Genomic DNA, 22,879 nt, shown 5'->3' on the forward strand with positions numbered 1-22,879 from the left:
CTGGCATTTTCCTGCTGAAACTAAAGATGCGATAAAGAAATTTGTGAAATTTCTTTTATGGCTGGAGTTCATTTTGAGTGAGTGGGCTCTTTACTCCAGCCCTCGCTCACGTAATTGCTAGTGCATTTACTAAATGCAGTGATGCGGTGAGACTGCTTTTTACACACACACACACACACACACACACACACACACACACACACACACACACACAAACACACACACACCCATCCTTTGGCTGTATGCATCATTCGCAGTGGTCATGAGAAAGGGACCCTAGCTGTATTCCACATAAGTGGGAACCCTGAGGTCATGTGGGAGCAGAGTTTCTGTAAAATGGTTATGTTAACCCATTACAAACTGTTGCAACATTAGAAACAGCTGAGACACTGGAATTGAAATCATGTTCTGAGCCATAACCATGAACTCCATCCTTTGAATGGGCAATGGCTACTCAATGGTGAAGAAAAACAACTTTGCACATGCTTAGAAGTACTTTTCTTTTTTCTGAAGCCTTCCTGCTGGAAATTATTCTGCTCTGCCTAGGCTACCGCAAGAGCCTGTTTTGCTCCAACTTCCAGAGGTTGCTGGAGTCTGGAGGCCTTACTGTAAAGAGGGCATTTTATTTATAAAGCATATAGGAATCTGTCTTAGGCAGAGTAAATGCCGTGTCCGTTCAGGGGATTCTATGTTTGCTGAGCTCCTCTTCAGACCATTTTGTAAGTTTATGATGAGCCATGAGATGATATGGAGGCGTAAGCAACATATTGGTTAAGGATGAAGGAAATTATTTTCTTTAATCTGTCCTCATTTTCTGGGGCACTTGAAGGTTGTTTCGTTTTAGTCATGTAATAGAAGGCTGCTTTTCATAAAGCAAGGAATTTGTGGCTGTTGATAAGAAAAGATGAATCACATGGTGACTCTTTCATGGGCCTGAATCATTCATACATAAAGCATTCTGGCATGGAAGTTAAACAGTCATTATTATGGATAGCAAATATGTTGCTTGCTACAGTTGATTTGGCGTCATCGATGCTTGGATTTGCTGGCAATGGTGTATAGCATATACTTTCCTTTGACAATTTACATGCAAAAGTTAACTTTCTCTATTATCTCAGAATGCCACATCCAGAGAAAGGATATGATGTGGTGTAGATTTGTGCTTTCCAAATGTCCTCCAGGATAGATTCTGTGGATGGGCTTGCTGCTCCATTCTTAAGGTCTACATTACTGCCAGATGACTTCACTTGGGACAGGAAAAAATATTGCTCAAGGCAACTTGGCAGGTTTTGTGTGCCATTCTTTGATATGTGGGACCCAGTGCTTCATTCTGCTGAGCCTCCTGGAGGTGGTGTTTCTCCAGGCATCAGTGTGTGGTGCCTTCTTTTACCATGATTTTGGATTGTGGCCCACTGTGGTTGGTTGCGTCTATCAATTGTGCTGATCAGTGGCAGGCATTTGAGCTCAATGGCCCTCGGGGCACTGGGCTTTTCCTGGGAGTTGGAGACTTGGACAGAAGGCAAAGACCAGGCATAGAGGGATAGAGCATGGAACAGCCATATCCTCTCTTCCCCCATGCCAATTCTTCCAGATCCTGGACCTGAACAGAGCCTCTGTCCCCTTTGTGCAATCATGAGTCACCCAACAAGTCAAAGGGAAGATGCGCCATGATATTTCCTGCCTTCAACCAAGAGATGCATACCTATACAGACTGGATTAGGACAAGCTGGGAGGCACTTTCCTCTTCTCCACTTTGGAGACTGATCTTTGCTCATGATCTTTGCTCATGATCTTGATAGGGTAAGATCAATCATTGTTTGAGGACAAGAATTCCCTGCTAATGGAATGGTGTTTAGCCCCTGCTCTTCCTGACTTTTTGTTCTCGGCTTAAAACCTTTGTTTACAAGAAGGTTTGCAACCTGGTGCTGAATGGTTCTCTGAAGTTTGCTTATCTCCCCAGTCCCCACCCCAATTTTACCATTTTAAGACTATGTTATGCTTATTGTGTGTGCATTGAGGTTTTAACTATAAATTGTATGTCACTGTGAGAGCTCAAATTGTGCCGAAGATGTGAGTCATAAACTGTTATCAATCCAATAAATGTGACATGCATACATAGTATTTAAAGGATTCTCTGCATGCTCAAAACATCCAGAAGAAAAATTCTCGGTGGCAGTGCAAACAAGTCCCCAAACAATTCAGAGTTATTGTGGCTCAAATTAGTAGCAATAACAGAGACTTGGAGATAAAAGATTATAGTAACTGACAGTGTTTGAAGGTAGGGTTCGAGACATAGAGATAGTTTTAGCCATGTAAAACCCGAGATAGGGATCAATTAAAGGAAAAGCTTTGAAATTCAATTAGATGAAATATGGTTTTAAAAGTTTTTAAATGTCAGAAAGATCAAGATGTACTTTCAAATCCTATCAAGTGACATTCATTTAAACTTAATTAGAATTTCGAACATGGATCTTGCGTACTGGATTCTGGCTGAATGAATATTATTCTCATCTTCTTTCCATTGAGCACCTTGTTGGAGTCTTTTTATTTAATTATATGAACCAGGTTTCTACTTAAACCTCTCTGCCTTCAACAAAGCCTCTGCGGTGAGCTTTGTGCTGCAGCTGATCAGCAAATTGATTATCCAATCATACGCTGGAAAAATTAACTAGAGTCAAAAGATTAGCACGAGCCTCTGTTATTGCTATTCCTTTGAGTCAACAAGGCCACTCTGGAAACCCTTAATTGTTTGGAGGATAATTTCCCATAGCATGAACATTGTTGCAGCAAAATGAGTGAAAAGGGAGTGTCCGTATTTTTATATATGCAAATCACTTGAAACACCAACCATTTAATCAGGGGCGTCATTAGGGGGTGGTGCCTGGGGCACTGGCCTCCAGTGAATGGCTTAGAGCCTTGAATCTCATCAGCCACAGCTCTCCTACATGACGCCTTCCAGAAAGGAAGTGCAGCAGTGGAGACGCCTGCACAGAACAGGGGAGAGAGTTCCCAGCGTCGCCCAGCTCTATGCTATTTCGACCTTCATAGGTGCTGTATTAGAATATTAGAGACTTTTAAAATGTATGCAGTTATTTGCGGGGGGCTGTTGATTGAGTTTATTTAACAAAAGGGTGTCTATGGGCCCAGGTCCTGGATCTTTCAGGTAGCGAGCAACGCTGCTGCATTTCATCCTGAACTCACTGAAAGCACCCCCATGTGACAGTGAAAGGTGACATCATGAAAGCCCAGGAGGAAACAACACCTAAGCTTGTAACAGTGGCAGTTTTAGATATGCCAGTGAGGGTCAGACAGCTATCCAAATGGAGGCGGTGGGGAGGAAAACATTCCCCAGGGCTTTCATATGTCCCTCAAGCAAGGCTAAGTAGCTATTTGGATTCTGGCCCAAAAGTTCAGCGAGTTCCCTGCTGTGCTCATGTTACTGTTTAAACTCCTGGAAGGTCCTTCCTGCTTATCATGGAGCATTTGCTGTAAGTGGTTTTGGTCACTTATTTCAGGCTGTTGTTTACATCAGAAAGAGTCTATTAATATTTGGCTGGTGAAGCAAGAATACAGACAGCCAGAAACCTATTCAGTCAGTGAAAAATAACTAGGGGGGATGGGGGTGGAATCGATTGGCTTTCACTTTCATGTAAGAGGCTAAAAATAATTCATAATGCATGAATTAGATTTCACAACAATCTTGCACTGCTTTGTCTTTTTAACCAGGTTTTACAAAGCATGAAAGAGTTCACGTTAGTGCCATGGGGTATCTTCTGCCATTTGCACTTGGGTATGATGGCCATGTTTTGGTTTTATATAGAGCAGGGGTATACAACTCAAAAGGCTCAGTGGGCTGGAATCAACAATGATTTGGTGTGCAAGGGGAGAGGTCAATTTTCTGCACATTAATTATTGCAATTATTATTAGGGATGTGCAAAAAATTTGACCGAATAACTCAGATTGAATGGGTGTGTTTTAGATCTGCTTGCACAGAATGGGATTCATTTGAATCAATTTGAATTCAGATGAATTTGAATTGAACTCATGTAAAATTTGAGCAAATTTGAATTGAATTCAGGCAAATTCGAATCGATTCAAATGAATCCCATTCTGAGCAGGGAGATTTGAGTCAAACCGATTCGAATTTGATTCAAATTCAGATTGATTCAGTTGAATTTTTTGCACATCCCTAATTATTACAACTGGCTTACTCACTCATCAGTCCATCACTGCCACACACATCCCATCTGGTCTCAAGTAGTCAACTGCATTGATCTGCTGTTGCTTGTCAGAAGGACAAGTCAAGAGCTCTTCATGGTTCCTGCTGTTGCAGGCCTGGGCACCAGCCAAAAAAGTCTCCATGAGCTGGATCTGGCCTCTGGGTCTTATGTTGTGCAGGCCTGATATAGAGAAACCTGTTTCAATTGCATTGGTTCTAGATTCTAATTTTCTAACTGATATTAGGGTGGTTTCAGACATGCTTGCCCAGTGGCAAAAGTAGTTGTGGTAATCCAGTAATATCATTTATCTAATGTATTGATCTATATTAGACAGCTCCCTTGGAACACAGAAAAGGAAACAGAGCTGTCAAAAAAATTGGTTGACCTGTCTTTCTGTAATGTTCCAAAGGAACTACAAAAGGAAAATGCAATAAAAATGTGCTCATCACTGATTGCTGGGTAGAAGGAAAAGGCAGACAAGACTCCAAGGTATTTTTCTTCTATAGAAAAATTATCAACAGAAAGTAGAATTTCTCTTGACCAGGTAAAATAGGAAGTCTACTTGGGCTGTAACTATTTGACCTCTGGCCACTGCAAAGCAATGCCAAAATTATTTTGACATACATATTGTGGACCGTGATCTGTTTCAACTGAATATGCTAAAGAACCATCTGTGGGTTATTCAGAATGTGTTTTGGGACTATGTTCCAGTTGTTGGTTTTATTTTATGCACTCTTATTCTGATTGTAATGTTGTTGTTATGGCCAATGGCTGAAACAAATGAATTAAACATTAAATGTAACTGTAATCCTCATAATGGCCCTGACCCAGATAGGATCTATGATTGATAGAATCTGACTCACATGGGATCTATGTCAAACTAGTACCGTGCTTGTGAAAAGGCACCTGCTGTCATGTTTATATATGCATCCTCACCTTATAAAAAGGTGGATGATAATCCCCAGCACAGTACCTCCAGTGACTGTTGCTGGTGTATACCTTATGTTTCTTTTTAGAATGTGAGCCCTTTGGGGACAGGGCGCCATCTTATATATTTATTATTTCTTTGTGTAAACCACCCTGAGCCATTTTTGGAAGGCTTATTCAAGAAATTGAATAAACAAATTATTATTATTATTAATAATAATAATAATAATAATAATAATACAGTCAATAACACCTGTCTGACTGTGTAAACAAGGTAATAATTAAAGAATATAGACATCTGTCCCATGTAAGGAAGCTGTGGGTTTAATTACTTTGGTTGGATGCCCATACAATTTTCTTTCTTATGCAGATTAGCTTCAGTGGACCCACACTCATCATGGAAGATTTTTTGGAGGGTGAAATATTAAATGTATGAGATGTGGGATCTAGTTTCCCAATGAATCATACCCATCAAACATGAGATTTTCCTTCCAGCAATGTGTTTTCTCCAGTCCTGTAAGCAGCGCCTCCGCAAGTGGCAAGGTGCACTCACTGGAGGACAGCAGGCAACTGATGGTCACCTAGGGAGCTGAATACATTACCTCCCCTAAGTATTGTATCAAAGGCCACTTCCATACAGCAACAAAGTACAGGATGTTCAAAGCTGTTGTGCAAGTTCCAAGAGCGAACTTATTCCCTGTACACATGGCACTGCTGCAAGCTTCTGTGCTACTTGTGTACCCATTGTGCACATGCCAAGCAGGGACCTTGCACAATTTTCACAGCTCCACCTGCTGGCCAGTTCTTGCATTCCAAGAAAAACTCAGTCACTACAAAATGGAAAGTGATGGTTTCTTCTTATCATGCAAGAACTGGTCAGCAGATGGAGCTGTAGAAACCATGCAAGGAACCTGTGCAGCGTTTGTACCTAGAGTGCAATCATGCTAGGAAGTAGCACAGAAGCATGTATCAGTGTGCACACAAGGGAGTAAGATCACATGTGGAACTTGTGTGAAATCTTTGAATATCCCACACTCTGCTGCTTCATCAGAGTGGCCAAAATGTGGCCAATGCCAGTAGAAAGTGCTCCACAGTGATGTTTAAGCCACGAGTACCAAATTCAGTCTGAAATTTTCCAAAGCACAGCAAACAGCATGGTTAAGCTCATAATTTAATTACTGGACATTTATTTTGATTTTTATCTAAAGCACAGCAGGATGAGGAGGGAGCCTGCATGTTGTACAATCAAACCAGCTCATTTAAGTGCTTGGTACTTTTCCATCTAGCTGTCCCTCGGCTCATGAGCCTGGAGAGCGGTGGTTTTCCCTCTGTCTCCTTTTCCATTTGTTCTTTTTCTTTTTTAATTTTAGCACTAAACAGAAACTGTGTGCCTTGAGATTTTAATGCTAGATGTTTCCAGCTGTTTTGATATGCAATTTAGTATTTCTATTTCTTTATTACGCCATCAATAATTTAGCCTTGTAAAATGTAATGATGTTAATTAGCTATCCCTTAGAAACAAGAGCAAACATCATTAACCTTGTCACTTTTCATTAAAATATGACTTTTTCTTTGTAAATTGTTTGAGCCGGTTAAGCTCACGTATGCTCTGCTAATAAACTTAGATTGATCGAACAGGAGATACCAACTTATTGATTCCCATCCTTCCCTGAGGAAGCTCAGGACAGCATAGGTGCTTGTTCTTTTTTTAATCCTCACAACAACCCTGTGAGGTAGCTTAGATTGAGTTTGTGTGACCAGCTCAATCACACATCATGACCGTATGAAGGATTTATTTATTCATTTTAAATATTTATACCCCACCCCTACAGTATACTACTGCTCAGGGTGGCTCATAACATTAATAAAATAGATACAGTGTAAAATAAGACTAACAACATTAAACAAGTTTTAAAAATCACTCTATAACCACTATTATTATTATTATTATTATTATTAATAATAATAATAATAATAATAATAATAATAATAATTCAATTTGCAAGTGTTTGCAAGTGTGTTTTTTGCAAGTGTTTTTTGCAAGTGTTTGCAAAATGCAAGTTTGTGTTTTTTTTAGTTTCAAATGACAAGTTATTTAAAAAGCAAAAAACCCCGGGGAACTATAAAAACGAAGAACCTACCGGATATAAGCAGCAGATGAAACATTTTTAAATTGTTTCTTAAAGACACTGAGGGAGGGAGGGAGCATGGCGGAGTTCTTCGGGGAGGACTTCCAAAGCTGGAGGTGGGGTGGGGTGGGGTGGGGCATGAACTCCAAGTCTCTCTCAACTGTAACCATTGCATCGCACAGCACCCCTACCATGTCAGGGGGAAGCATATATTACCTAGGAGTGAAGGTTTGGGGGCTCCAGGGTTGTGGCTTTGCTTCTGAGCAGCAGCATGGTCAGGATGACCAACAGGTTGGATCAGGCCCTGACACCAAGCCTGTCATCCAGGAGCCCCTCCCGCCAGAGTTTCCTGACTGGCATCATCCACACCACACACTTCACTTGCTCTCCCTTGTCTACTCACTGCCATCTGTGCTAATTAACAGAGAAGCAGCAGAGTGAGAAGCTTTATGCCACTTGAAGGACCTCTAAGGGCATGCAACAGGGGCGTAGCAAGGTTTTGTAAATTGTGGATGATGCCAGTCATTTAATGGTCCTAGAGAATGACATGCTGTCCTGGTAGCTCCAGGTCTTAACACTCACACCAGTTTCGGAGGATGAATACAACTGAAGGAAGCCCGGACGGATGCGCGGCTGGGGCAGTCAGTCATGTGACTTGCCTCTGGGGGAGGCAGGCAGTGGGCCCCCAGACAACTGTCTCCCCTTGCCCTATTATAGTTACACCCCTGGCATGCAACCTGGGGAGGATAGTGAGACTCGAGAGGCATGCATAAGGTTTTGATTGGGTCCAGATCAGGGGTGTACCTGTAATTGAATGGGGAGCGGGGGATATCCCTGGGCCCCTGAGTTAGGGAGCCCACTGGTTGGGTGACAGCTCACTCTTCACTCTTTCACTGCTGATGTCGTATAACTATATGAGGTGACTGTAGAAGGTTTGCGTGTTTTAAAAAATGGATGAGCCAGGAGAAGGTGTGCCTGCAAGTGTCTGTGTGTGAAAGTGCCTGTGCCTTTGGGGAGTGTGGGATGATATCTGCATAAGAGCATGAGAAAGAGCATGCTGAGAATGTTTTGTTTTTCAGCGTGTCCTTTCAGTTCATTTGCAGCAGAGACATGGGTATGGAGGGAAGGAGAAGCCAGTGAGACCCGAAAAGCAGTGCTAGAATTAAACAAGTTAGAATTATGCTAATTGAACTGCAAAGCCCTCCTCTAGAAAGGCTCTGCCTTAAATGCTAATTTTCTCCATTCAGGGAGTTGCATTCACCATTTCCCCTGCTAGTCTGAAATATTTACCTAACATCTGTAATTTACGCATTTATCAGAAATACAATCCTGCATCTCTATTATTTTGTCTAGTTTAGCATTTTCTTTCTAGTCTGAAATATGAAATAAGTTATTTACAAAGAAAAGCAGAAATTTTTTAAAAGGGGGAAAAACATTGTTGATTTACAACTTTCCATACTTTTAATAATTCAATGGAAGTTCAGTGCAGGTCATATATTAATAATACGGTGTGATCAGTATACATGATCTCCTTTATTTTTAATTCCAGTTTGTATTCCTTGGTGGGGTTTTGTATTGCTTTGGCTAAAAGCTCCTTTGCTATTTTAAACAATCACAGCAAGGGGGGCGGGGAGCATGCTGCATTCCTTGATTTTATATAAAAGGAGAGGTTGGCACTAAGAATACAAAAGACTCAACTTTTTTAGGTCAAATAGAATAGTCCTCCACAGCGTTGGACAAAAACTTAACGTGTTTGGATCTGAATGATCCTGCACACCAGAGGACATTCAAACTATATTATTGTTGTTGTTTACACATCTTTGTTTTTCTCCATAAAGAAGCATGGAGGTGTCAGTAAATGTATAACTTCACATCGGGGGCAAAGGGGTGGCCTAGAGCAGAGTGTGATGGGTGGTAGTGCCCATGAGGGGCAAGGAAACTATCAGAATTATTTGAAAGGAATTGGGCAAAGGGCTGGTTTTTAAGTGATTTTTGAAGTTTACGTGTCTTTAAGGTTAGCAGATGAGAGTGGATTCATGGTTTGTCATTGAAAATCTGATATGCTACCAAAGAATCTACACTCAGAACACTTCAGAAACAACAAAACCCAGTACCCCATGGGTTAGCAACCCATGGGGGTGGTTGTCACTCTCTGTGCACTAGACCACCACTCACTCTGGGCCACCCCAGCAACCCACAAGGGGCTTTAAGGTTTTTCTCCATAGGGAAGAATGGAGGTTTCAGTAGCCCCATAACTTCACTTGGGGTGTGCTGGGGTGGCCCAGAGCGAGGGTTCCAACCACCCCCATGGGTTGATAACCCATTGGATACTGGGTTTTGTTGTTTCTGAAGTGTTCTGAGTGTAGATTCTTTGGTAGCATATCAGATTTTCAATGACAAACCATTGGGCCAGTTACTCTCCCCCTGCTAAATAAAGAGAATCACCACATTAAAAGGTGCCTCTTTGCCAAGTTAGCAGGGGGCTCTGGACAGCAAAGGGGGAAGATGTCCAGCTGTTTTTGTCTGCATTTCTGGACGCCAATGTGGGCGCCATTAATTTTTACGTTCACTACCAATGCATGCAGACAAAATATCCACTCCTTTTAAAACACACCAGGTATACAAATGTCCCAATATATATCAATTGATCTGGTAGCAGCATTAATAAAACATTCATTTTTTTAAAGAATGAAAAGCAAAAATATGGAGACAGCATCTCTTTCCATCCAATTAACCCTGAAGTCCTTCCATGAGAGATAATAAAGCTATCATTGAAGCTTATTCCAGAGTAAGTGGTTTGATGTTCAGGTATGAAAGTATTAATTTGTAGAGCCAGATTCTGTTTTAAAACCTAATATTGCTATTGACAATCTTGGTCTATTACTCAATGCTGATGTATTTAAAAACAATGAATATTTCATGAAGTGCATATATTTAAAAGCAATTCATATTTCAGTGGCATTTTCACAAAAGTTTTATTCAGTGTCAAGCAGAATTGTTGATTGAAACCTCTTGTCCATCAAAGTAGTGTACAACAATTACATTTCTTCTCCAGTTTGAAAATGTCAAGCACTAAAGTTTGAATGATAATCACTGTGCTATTCCTGATGTTCTTTGAGGTCCCCCCCCCAAAAAAAATGTTAAATATAGACATTTAAAAACATTTTAAAAAGAATACTTATTTTTCTCTATTTGTAGACTTCACTAGCTGTGATACTGTTAGACCTTAGGTTAGGGCAGTATAAAAATGTGCTAAATAAATAAATGACTAAATAAATACTAGACTATAAAATAAAATAATTATCTGCGTGTAGGAGGCCAGTGTAGTTTAATTGGGGGGGGGGGTGTTACTAGAAATCCCAACACATTTCAAGATAGTAGCCCTTCATTGGGGATAAAACAGAAATAACTTGGGAATAGCAGTCCCAAAGAAGCTGAATGCTCTTATAGGACTATTTCTCTGTGCTCTGATATTGACCTATGGAGCAATGAATCTCAATGAACCCAATATCCTCTGATTGTTGATGTTTGGAAGATTGGAACAGTTCTCCATAAGTGAGAATTTGGCAGAAAAATATCAATTCAGTATGTTATGTGGTACTTTATCAATATGGTATTGAATAAGAAGAAAGGTCAAGCAACAAGTAGAATGCTGGAATTGTCTGCATACATTGTGACACTGTAGTTAATGTTTCAGGAGCCATAGCTGTGTATTTTGATTGTAGCTGGAGGGCCACAAAGCAAATAGAGGCTGCCTTCAGACATAATGAGGAACCGTGGGTCCAATGGACCCGTGGTTCCACTCCCCCTCCCCTCTGTCGTGAACTGATAGACTGGCTATCCCTACAGGATTTACAACCCCCGGAGAGAGAGTAAACAGAAAGCAGTAACGAAACTGGATGAAGGAAAATAAAAGGCTCGCAAAGAAAACAGGAAATGAATTAAGTCCCCTGAACTGAAACTAGTATCCCCCTCTAACAATAACTGAGTAATAAGTTGAAGAAAAGACAAAACAAGGAATGAAACAAGCGAAGGACACAGAACAAGGAATTAAGGGAACAATACAGGGAAGTATAGACAAGACAAACTGGAACACAGAAAAGATATAATTCCAAGAGCACAGTATCTGCTGCCAGCAAAGTTGCAAACAGCAACTCAGCCATGAGAGACTGTTGAATATATATGGCTCAACAGAACCAGGAACCAATCAGGCTTCCCTGAGTCAGCAGTTTGGCTTTCTTCCCTGTTATCTCCTGCACCTGCGTGAATCCCTCTGAGCCTGCCTCTTGATACTTCGTCTCACTATAGGTGGAATCCCAGGCTCTTCCACATCAGAATTCAAGTCTGGCATCTGTTGAGAATCCTCAGGTTCCAAGTCTGGTTTCTCTGCAAAATCTTGCTGCTGTGGTTCACTAGCAGGCGAGTCTTCCTGCTCTGAGTCTTCTGATTCCGAAGTCTGAGCCATGACACCCTCCCCCGTGGTAGCCACGGCTACTCGTGATAAAAAAAACCTGGGTTTGCGGAGTGCTTGCTGCCAAAGAGGGATTTTCATACTGCAAGTCAAATGCTGTTGAAGAACCAGCTGAAAATCAAATGCACAATAATTACACTTAAGTATAGGTTTTTACTAAGGTGATCTGCAAGACCAGAAAGGGGTTTCCACTCTCCTCTTCCTGAGCTGGATTCAATAACTGACAATGGGATCTAAATATTTTGAAATTTTTGAGCTAGCTTGCTGCAAAACTATTATTTCTTCCAGGTCTCTCCTTCCTCACATCTTCAGCCAATGGGCAAAGACAGATTGAATTGCTATCTTCTCTCTGTGTGATTCATTCAACCCATAAAACAATCACTTCCCTTCGTGGCACTTGTTGTTAATCAAGCTTTCTCCCTCCATTAGAGCCATTGTTCCTTCCGTCACCTTGGTGTACATAATCACTAACTTTCTCCATTACCCTGGAGAGGAGGTGTTGCTTACATGCCTGTCAAAGGGATGTTACTGCATTAGAGCTTTAGCGGGAATGCTAATGTCAGAACAGGGGTGGCCTTTGTTCATATATCATGTGCTCCTTACAGAGGCTAATGAACAAAATAATTCAAAGATCAAATGCAACCTTACAGCACTAGGGTGTTAACGTAACAAAGAAAGAGTGGCCCCTTCTGACACATAAGCCTAACTAATGGAGCTAATGGAGTGGTTGTGAAGATGCCAATGATAAGATCAAGAATGACTTGGCTCCAATGAAATGTGCTACAGAGATTTTTATTATTTATGCCTGGTGCACCTAGATTAAATAGGTGTGGCACATAAGTCAAAATAAGACAAGCCCTGTTCTCAGCCTTACAAACTAAAAGACACTAGGGAGGGGGACAAAATTTCAAGTATCTGCATTGGTCCATTAAAAAAAACCTGGTACACCCAGAAGTAACAAGAGTGTAGGGCCAATTAAACTATTTGCTCCTAACCGCATGCTCTGCTCTTAAGTATATCAGAGCTTTCTGCCAGGAAGATACAATAGGGATGGGTGATACCTCAGAGTATAAGCCTGTGCATGAATGAGAAAGGTCAGGATTGAGTCCAACCCAATCTAATCCGACCCTGTAAATGTCAGTTCGGGGTCCTTTGAACCCTTCTGTATGTATGTATGTATGTATGTATTTGATTGTATGTCAGGATTAGGGTCAAGACTGGGGTCAGATGAACCTTAAAACATGTTTCTAAGTAACTGCAGATACACATTTTTAAAAAATGTTTTAAAATGAATTTTGCAGGCAGTGGGGGCAGACAGAGGGCAGAAGATGGGTCCCTCCCCCAGCCACAATCACTAAACAAAATGGGGGGGCAGACTCTTGATGCCATTTGGAGCTCTTGGAAGCTTCAATTTTTAAAGAATGGGGTCAGAGAAGTCCAATCCGAACTGGGCTGGTCAAGTTTGGGCTTGGACTCTCTCCAAACTCCTCCGATTTCAGTAAAATGGGACCATATCCAATTTTACTGATCCAGATTTGCACAGACCTAGTAGAGTATCTGTCTTTTGTTTACAGAAGATCTCAGCCCCAGGTCAATCCCTGGCAGCATCTCCATGTATGGCTGGAAGAGACTCCTGCCTGAAACCTTGGAGAGCCAATACCAGTCAATGTAGACAATACTGAGCTAGATGAACCAGTATAAGTCACCTTCTTGTGGTCTATGTTCCTTGTTTTTTTTACTCTGATGGAATACAAATTTAAAAGATCTGTCCATAATGTGTCATGTTTCTTGAACATCACTTAATCTCCCTACTGCTGTAGGAAAGTGAGAAATGGCAGTTAGGGTTGATGGATTGCTTGTAATGGAAATGGAGACAGAAATCGGTAACATAATCTCACTTGGATTACAATGCAGGGGGTATTTATGCAGAGAACTCTCAGATAAAAGGGTCAATATTTGGATCAATGGAACAATCTAACATGTAGGCTTCCTAAATGTTCTTTCTTCCTGCTGGTCATTATGCTACAGCCATTCTCCACTGCAGTTAACTGCTTTCTTGAGGCTGTTGTATCTTTATTTTTTAACAGAAATAGCAAGGAGATCTATAGTACCCTAAGGTCTGGCAGGTTTATTTTCTTATATTCCCTCTCTCAAATATTTCTGGTGCTACAAGTGTGTGTGTGTGATGTACATCTTGAGACAATGTCCTTTTCATTAAAGCAGGTCACAAAAGGCAGACATTACTTGACAGCAGGTGAAATCCTATGCATCCTTACTTGGGAGCAAACTCCATTTATCTTGATGTTACTTATTTCCAATTAAAAGTGAAAAGGATTACACTATTTATCACTGCATAAAATTATTTATTTATTATTTATTTAAAATACTTATATCCCACCTCGTCTCCAGTACATTACTGCTCGGGGCAGCTCACAACATTTATAAAACAGTTACAATGCAAATGCAAACTTTAGATTAAATTTGTATACGGCTGCAATCTTAAACACAAAGACTAGAGAGTGAGGACTACGGAATTGAAAGGGACTTACCTGTGAGTAAATATGTTCATGGTTTGATGAGCCAGTGTGGTGTAGTGGTTAGAGTGCTGTCCTAGGACCAGGGAGACCCAAATTCAAATCCCCATTCTGCCATGATACTAGCTGGGTGACTCTGGGCCAGTCACTTCTCTCTCAGCCGAACCTACTGCACAAGGTTGTTGTGAGGAAAAACGTAAGTATCTTGGCTCTTTGGAGGAAGAGCAGGATATAAAATGTAAATAATAATAATAATAATATTGATAACAAAATTCTGACATCCCAGGTCCTTGGGAAGGACTCGATGTCTGGATAAAACAAACCAGTCAATAACACGTGCCTGACTGTGTAAACAAGAGATAATAATATGGTTTCTCTGCTACCACTAAACTCACAAATGAAAAAAGGGCCACACGTGTGATAAAGAACCAAAAGCAACCAATAAACTGTGTAAATACAAGAGATATCTATACAAACATGAAACCTCAAGAATAATGAACTTAATGTATAGAATATTTATTTTTCTAAATATACATGTAATTAATTATGATTCATATATCCAAATGCTTAAAACCAAGGAGTGTGCCAAAAGCCATCCAAAAATTCTTATATACAGGAGAATGAATTCTACACATGAGGGATTTTCCCATTCATAATGAGCATGCGTATTTCAAGGGAAAATCATACAAATACAATGTCCACTATATAGGCTAAATAACAATTGCTTATCACAGTCTCCTAGAACCTAAAAATATCCATCCTCCTACATGCAGTGAGGTATGAATTTCTTCAACTTCATCTGAAGCTCATGGAGATGATTCCTTCGTTCAGGCCATATAATTAGTACTTGCTGGTTAGTCCTTAAAAAACTGTCCGGATTCCAGTAATTTTCGCTTAATCTTCTTCATGAAGGACTTATATGCTCTTTAGTCATTCTTTATGGTAACACTTTACCTGTGATAAGACACAACATTTATGCAGGAAGGCTTATGTTCACTTATTTGTTTTAATGTTGTATGCTGCTTGGGGTGCCATTTAGCAGCAGAAAATGCAGTTTATAAATGCCCAGATAAATCAGACAAATGATAAATAAAGCAAAAGGAACAGCTGTGGCTTTTAAGTACCACTTTTTCTCACAAAAGAATAGCTAAACGGAAATTTCTGCATTTCCCTCCAATCACTTTATGTTATGCATGAGTTCTCTTTTTTTAAATTCATATATTAAACATTTTTAAAATACTATATGCTAACAATCAACGATGTATTTTAAATTAGTATGTATTTAGTATATTTGTTAGCATAAACTCCCAAGGCAACATAAAGTCCACGATAACAGGCGTCTTTTATACACAGAAACTAATATGATTTCAAGTTTAAAGAATGTAAAATACACATACAAAGCCAAATTGCCATTCAGAATTTTGTTAGAGAAATGACGAGTTGAGTACTTTTGGACTCCCGGGTTCCCATGGCCTGAAATGTGTTTAGAGAGACACAAATGGCTTCAACACATGATGCAAATTTGGTAGAGGCCAATTCATAGTCTGAACCACTAACAATTGAATAATTCCTGGCTTGTTTTCTCTGGGGTGTAGTAGCTCAGTTTATGAATGCACTTGTACTTCGTAAATCACTCTCAAGAGCAAAAGGGAGAAAAATGGAAAATCCATTTTCATTTGTCCCCTTGGGTCTTTATTTAATTTTTAATGAAATCTCGTGGATGCTTCATCAATGGCAACAATAAAGTCATTCCAACACTCATCCTTGCATCAGGAGGAGTAAATATTTCACAGGGAGTGCAAACTAGTTTTCAAAGCATTTGGAGCTTTTAATAAGTGCAAATGCTTTGACAATTATTTAAATTATGTGTGAAAATGCATCTATCAGAACAATACAGGGTACCATCAATGTGATACTCGATAACTAAAACTTACACTAGTATTGCCACTAGTAATATTTTGAAGAGCACCTGTGGGGGTTTGTATGTGTTGAGATAGCAATTTACACAAGTGGGCTCTGTGAGCAACACAGATGCATCGTCCACTGCCCATTCGTTCCTGATTCATAACCAGGGGCGCACCTAGGCAATGTTGGCATCCGGACCACCCCCGCCATGAGGCCCCCCAAAACCTACTTGGAAAATAGTGAAGTTCACTGTTTTTAAGTCTTACACGGTTCTGGGGCAGGATCAAAGGTACCTCAAGGACTTCTTTACCCAGGCTTTAAAATCAGTCTTGCAAGCCCTAATTTCCACCTCACCACTATCTCAAGTTCAGCTGGAAATGACCAGAGGCAGGTCTTATCTCTACAGTGTTGTGGTTTTGAAATATTCAGCACCCTCCCTGGAGACCCACCAAGTCTTTGGCCACTTTTAAGTAATCTGTAAAGAGCCTTTTCCCCCACATCAGGTTTCTAACTAATTGATTATTTTCATTTGAACTACTGTGGTGGTAGTTGTAGAGTAGAGTACTCACAACGAAGTACTCATGACAAAATTGCATAGGAAAAATGGTTGCCTGTCCCAAATGGGCACTCAGCCCAAAAGGAAACACAAGAAAAGTCATCAGCAACAACTGCTGGAAAGATGCTGTGCCTGACTGAGCAGAGTCAATATTTAATTTTAAATTTATTTTTTACTCTGCTTTTTTTTTTTTTTTTGGCTTTGTTTTAATGTAAGCCACCTTGTGAGGCGTTGTGCCTAAAAGGCAGGATATCATTAAGTAAACAAACTAGTCATTTTGAAACACTCCATGGACCCAGTTCTTTCATCATTGTACCATCTGTGTACAGATAGGCAGCCTAAGCTCTCCAGCTGTTGTTGAAACGACAACAGTTGTAGTTGTCTTGGAGTACTGGTCTTGTGGTAGCAAGCATGAATTGTCCCTTTTGCTTAGTAGGGTCCACCTTAGTTTGCATATGAATGGAAGACTACATGTATGAGCACTGCAAGATATTCCCCTTAGGGGATGCGGCTGTTTTGGGAAGAGCATCTACCTGCTTGCATGCAGAAGGTTCCAGGTTCCCCGCCTGAAATCTCCAAGATAGGGCTGGGAGAGATTCCTGCCTGTAACCTTGGAGACGCCACTGCCAGTCTGTGTAGACAGAACTGAGCTAGATGGACCATGGTCTGATTTGGTATAAGGCAGCTTCCCAGGCTCCTATGTTACAACTCCCACAAGGCATTATTATGGTAATTGTTTCCCCAACAAGAGATGGAAAGTCAAGGTTGCCTACCCCGATCTAGGTGTCTCATGCTGAGATTTGGCACACAGATTCATCCAAGGAACTATGCACAGTGCTTGTGTTATTTGCCAAGTTCTTCTGGTATAAAGGTGAGTCAGCTGGAAGGGTTCATAGACCTGCCCAGTGCATCCCTCTTAGGATGAAATCCGTGTCCACCATAATCCACTTTTCAGTGCAGAAACTGAAATCCTTGCACATCATAAAACAGGTTGGCCTCTTCCCCCTCCTGTTCATTTGTCATCTGTATTTCCTTCCCAACAGATGAAGCAAACAGAGCACTTCAGTCATTTTAGCTGGGTGAACAAGATTACAGAGGGAAGCAGTCAAGGCTACAGACATAACAATTGATCTACTTCAGAAAATAAAAGTAGTCTCACAACCTATTCAAACAATTTATTTTCTTTCCATGGACCTTTGAGAGTTACCTTTGATTGAAAAACTTTCTTTCAAATTACATACATTCATTCTGTGGAGATGAAATGTGGCTCTTGTATAAGTAAGTGAATTAACACTGCCTTCCTAGTCTTCCCAATTCCTAGGGACAAACTACACATTAGTACACAAAAATGCCCCAGTAGAATTTTGTAATGGAAAGCAGTTTGGGGAGGCTGTGATTTTTGAGGAATGGAGCAGTGGGATGTGTGTGTGTGTGTGTAGCCACACACACAAACAAACGCACGCACACATACACGTGTTCATGTGCTTAACCCTTTCACCACCAGCCATCTTCACACTCAAAATCACACTTCCTGCTTTTCCTCCTAGAGAATGTGTAAACGGTCTTGTAAAAACATACATATTGAGTACAACCAGGATGAAAATAACATGGAAGGGGGCGTGATTTTGAGCAGAAAAATGGCCAGCAGACTGAAAGGGGTTGAACAGTCAAAAGGGCATGCAAAAAGATATTTCATTGATTTTTTTTTAAAAAAATATTTATTTATTTAAAACTTTGTTGTAACCCATCCTTCTTATAGGACACTCCTTCATACAGGACATTCATTTTCCCCAGTATGCTCATTTATTGTTCCATTTTCTGTGGGGAGAATATATATGTACTATATGGATGCCTGTGGGGGCCTAGATATTTTCTCCAAAGAAATCAACGGCAGTAGGTAGGGCAATTTTAAATGGGGGAAACAGCATGAGAAGAAAAAAGTTAAAATCCCTCCCTAAGTGCTGCAGTCCTGATCTACTTTTCTCCCCCATCCCACAACACACACAGAGCTGATCTAGTTGTACTCTTTGGCACTACTACATGGATTTGCTATGCTGAATGCATCTTCAAATTATGTATTTATGTATTTATTTATTTGTTTGTTTGTTTGTTTGTTTGTTTATTCATGGAATTTATATACCACCTAATATTGAAATTTCTAGGCAATGTACAGAATTAATAAATATAAACATAATATAAAACATTTAAAATTATTTTAAAATAAAAGACATAGATAAAAACATACTAAAATTTAAAATTTGGTCTCAGTTGAAGACCTGGGAAAATAGGTACTGTATGTCTTCAGGATCCTCCTAAAAACAGAGAAAAAGATGCTCTTGTCTCAGCAGGGAGCGTGTTCCAAAGCTCTGGGGCAGCCACAGAAAAGGCCCGGTCCCAAGTTGCCACCAAACAAGTTGGTGGCTACTATAACTGGACCTCTCTAGATGATCTTAATAGGCAACAGGGTTCACGACATAGAAGGCACTCTCTTAAGTACCCTGGACCTAAGCCGTTAATGGCTTTATAGGTAATAACCAGTACTGTGTATTCAGAGGCGTATCTAGGGAAAATAGCACCTAGGGCAAGCACTGAAATTGTGCCCCCTGTCCAAACATCTGACACCCATCTTTCAGATAACTTTACCATAATATCAGCTGAAAAATACAAGTCAAGCTCGTTAATCTTTTAATATTTCAAAAACTATTTAGCAGTGGACGTAGCCACACCAAAAAATGCTGGGAAACTACAAATTTCAGTGTGCTAGGGCTCATGAAATACCCAAAGGAGGTGTACTTGGAAAACTAAACAGAAGTGCCTGTCTAATTCTCTACTATGCATTATAGCATCACTATTACATAAGTTTTAAAAATCAATGGAGAATTGGACTTTTCCCAGATACTCTAAAAATAATTAAAGGATATATAGAGTAAACTGTGTCACTGCTTGGAATATATTCTAGTATTTCAGAAAGACAGTTAAAATGAGAGAAAGAGAGCAAGAAACTCCCAGTGAGCCTTAATACTAAAGATTTCACACTGATTCAAAGACAAATTCACCATTAATAGCCATATAATTAAGACATCACATTTAACTCACTTATCACAAGAAGCAAAGTAAGAGCAAATGAATACAATCCTAGCTCATAAGCTTCAGCTCAGTATTCACAAGCCCTGATTCTCTGTTCATAGTGCCAATCTAAATATCTGTGCAGTGACATATTATATTAAATATTAAATTTTTTTAACCTGTAGCCCCTTAGGGGGCTTCCTAAAGGTTGTGGGGGGGGGTCTGTAAAGGTTCCCCCTCCCCCTGCTGGCCTCTAGGGCCTCACAGGGACCATTTGAGCATGTGCGGTGGCCATTTTTTAAAATGTTTTTTTTTAAAGGCCGCTGAAAACAAAATGGCCACTGCATATGCTCAAATGGCCTCTGTGAGGCCTGGCATGGCCTAAGGCTTCACAGAGGCCATTTGAGCATGCACAGTGGCCATTTTGTTTTTGACGGCCATTTTTTTAAAAAAATAATTTTAAGAAATGGCGCCCCCCCCTTCAAGTGGCACCCGGGGCACATGCCCTGCCTGCCCCAACCTAGATCCGCCCCTGTGTGTATTTCATTAACCATTGTTTTTCTAATAAATGTGGCTTCACACATAGAAGTGAGCAAAGAAACATCAGTAATTCACATCTCCTCTTTCCCTGTTCCCTGTAGTGTCTGAAGCTGTAATGAGGGAGATGCGAGAGTCCTCAATCTGAACACTACCCAAGAGGAGCATAGACTCATGTATGTCTCCTCTCCTCCTAAACTGTGTAATACCCCAAGGCTGCTCTTATGATATAGATATAAATACGACAAATCTTTATATACCGCTTTTCAACAAAATTTCCTATAGGAAATAAACAAACATAGGAATACATAGGAATAAACAAACAAACAAAATGGCTCCTTGTCCCCAAAGGGCTCACAATCTAAAAAAAAGGGGGGGAAAGAAACATAAGATAGACACCAGCAACAGCCACTGGAGGGATGCTGTGCTGGGGCTGGATAGGGCTAATTGCTCTCCCCCTGCTAAATAAAGAGAATCGTCACTTTAAAAAGGTGCCTCTTTTCTCAGTTAGCAGGGGACCTACTATATGATCTACTATAAAAGACTGAAAGCCTTTTCACACAAGCAGCCTAAGCAGGGGTGTAGCTATAGTTGAGCAGATAGGTTCAAAGAACCGCCCCCAGCTCCTGAGGACCCCCTCAGCTCCACCCCCCCATTTTCTCCATTATCTCCCTCATTCCAAGGGGCCACCAGGGGGAGGGGCAAACACGGGCCCCCTCTGCCCTAGCTACGCCCTGGAGCCTAATCCAGGCTAGGGCAGCTCAGGGAGCTCACAGGCTAGGGCAGTTAGGAAACCTAAACCCTCCTGCCCAACCCAACTCTGGCCTTTAGTCCAGGTCAGCAGGCAATTGTAAGAACAATCACTGCCAGGTTAAAAGCCTTCCTAGCCCACTGTCATTTGCAGAAGCAAGTTGCAGGGAAGGAGAGGCCACACTGAGCACAGTGGAGGCTCTAATAAGAGCAGCCACTGCACCCGTGGCACAATGTGGAGGGGGGAAGTTTTTCGTTCATGTGGTTGCATGGTGCAATGAAGGCAACGATGGTCAGTGCTCATCTTCCAGGTAAGGCAGGTGAGTTCCTGCCTTCCCTACAGCCCCCCCAGTAGCGGTCGTGAGGTCATGTGCATGGCTTCAGAGAGTAAAATGGTTTCCAATCAGGCTCTGTTCTTACAATCATGGCATTCCTGGTAAAAAGGTGAATCGGGATTTCCGAGCCCCAAAGACCTGGTTGTGAGGACACAGATTTCCCAGGCAATCCTAGTCAAATCACTGCAGTTCAGCTGCATTTAGCCAAGATAGTTAACCAGGATCTGATCCTGGTCAATCCACTGTGGTTAAACCACATTTAATTCACATAGAAGCTATTCACACGATTGCTTGAAACCAGGCTAGGCTCCCTTAGCCCTGTTTCAAGCAATCGTGAGGTCCACCGAACTCAGTGGTTCTCTGGCAGCTAGACCACCTAACTACCCTCACCCTATATGAGGTGAATGGAGCAAGTGCTCCGTTAACCTTGTTTATTTGATTGTGTATCAGTCGTGGTTGACACACTGGGATGGGGGGGCGCAGGAGGGGGGAACCCCCTTGCACGGTGCCTTCCTGAGGTTTGGGGGCCAGGCAGGGTGCTGTGCAGCAGCACTCCCCTCCCCCCGACCCCCAGAGCTCCCAACGGAGCTGCAGCCAGGCTTGGGAGCACCCGACCAGAGCAGCCGCTTGTCTGGGTGCCTGATCCAGCTACCCAGCAACGAGCAACTGCTTGTGTGCAGGGAGAGAGGGCTAAGCCCACTCTCCCTGCTCAAACCCCATCTGGTGCTTCACACCAATTGTGTCAAGCATCTTATATTATCCTAGTTATCTATTCTGGTTGAATACGGTTGAACCACGGTGATTTGACTAGGATTGCCCAGAAATTCTGGGTTCCCACAGTCAACTCCATAGGGCTCAGAAATCCTAGTTAACTCTTTAGCTGGGATCTCCATGACTGTGAGAAAGCAGCCCCAGTTAAAGTTTTAGATAACAGCTTATTTGAACACATTGGGCTCCATTACATACTCAAGAGGCAACAGTGCACTGTTGTGATTTACTTTTGAATATAAAATGTCATTGTCAGTCTCGATTTTCAGGAGCACAAATTAGGCAGCGGGGAACATTTTGAAATGCCAGGGATACAAGACAGAATGGTATCAGAACCAGAAGGAATAATAGGTCAATAGCTGACAGATGGCAATGCAAGTTGGAGAAGATACTGGCAGATGGAATTAACAATTTAGGTAAGAAAAAGCTTTTGGCCTCGGATCGAAAGCACTGGAAAGACAGAAGATGGTCTCATCTTTCTGATGATATTGCCAATTTGGACACAGTGGATTATCACTCACAGTGAGACATATGGTAGGAAAAAAGACTGATATCCTTCCGTTGGTTGGACAGAAGTCAGGGAAGAATGCTTTGAGAGGCTTCGTATCATGCAGAAGGCAATATCTTTGTTGCAGCAGCCGTTGGCAAGAAGATGCAAGCTTCAGCATTGAATGGTGCTC

The 22,879-nt window shown here is 41.2% G+C and overlaps 1 protein-coding gene across 21 annotated transcripts in view; it reads left to right on the forward strand.

Annotated features, from left to right (window-relative positions):
- Nucleotides 1-22,879, forward strand: part of TENM1 (teneurin transmembrane protein 1) — a 1,198,498-nt gene that overhangs the window by 522,579 nt on the left and 653,040 nt on the right. The gene's annotated exons all lie outside the window — the stretch shown is intronic.

Source organism: Hemicordylus capensis, chromosome 11 (genome assembly GCF_027244095.1).
Source record: "Hemicordylus capensis ecotype Gifberg chromosome 11, rHemCap1.1.pri, whole genome shotgun sequence".
In the NCBI taxonomy this organism is placed as follows: Eukaryota; Metazoa; Chordata; class Lepidosauria; order Squamata; family Cordylidae; genus Hemicordylus; species Hemicordylus capensis.